The sequence below is a fragment of the Chondrus crispus genome, genomic scaffold (genome assembly GCF_000350225.1).
Source record: "Chondrus crispus Stackhouse genomic scaffold, scaffold_660, whole genome shotgun sequence".
Lineage (NCBI taxonomy): Eukaryota > Rhodophyta > Florideophyceae > Gigartinales > Gigartinaceae > Chondrus > Chondrus crispus.
In genome coordinates this window covers 13,407-13,805 of record NW_005178682.1, presented here as the reverse complement: position 1 = coordinate 13,805, position 399 = coordinate 13,407, and positions in this window count along the sequence as shown.

Below are 399 nucleotides of genomic sequence, written 5' to 3'. Positions count from 1 at the left end.
CCATGGGTATAGAATGATCATAACGAGCGCTGCCACACGGATGAAACCAGCGATGAAACCTTCCATCCGACGAATAGGACTTCCGTCCGAGATTCAGGACTTCCATCCGCCGCGGAGCGTGGGGAGTGTTTTGGCCCGTGCTTTGATATAATTTTTGCAGATATTTTATGGAGCCAGTAGGCCTTCCATCCCAGGAATCTTCAATAGCGATGCCGATTTCGACGCCTAACCTCCCATCCGTCCAACCCATGGGTATAAGAGCCAGTAGCCCTTCCATCCCAGGAATCTTCAATAGCGATGCCGATTTCGACGCCGAACCTCCCATCCCTCCAACCCATGGGTATAGGAGCCAGTACCCCTTACATCCCAGGAATCTTCAATAGCGATGCCAATTTCAAC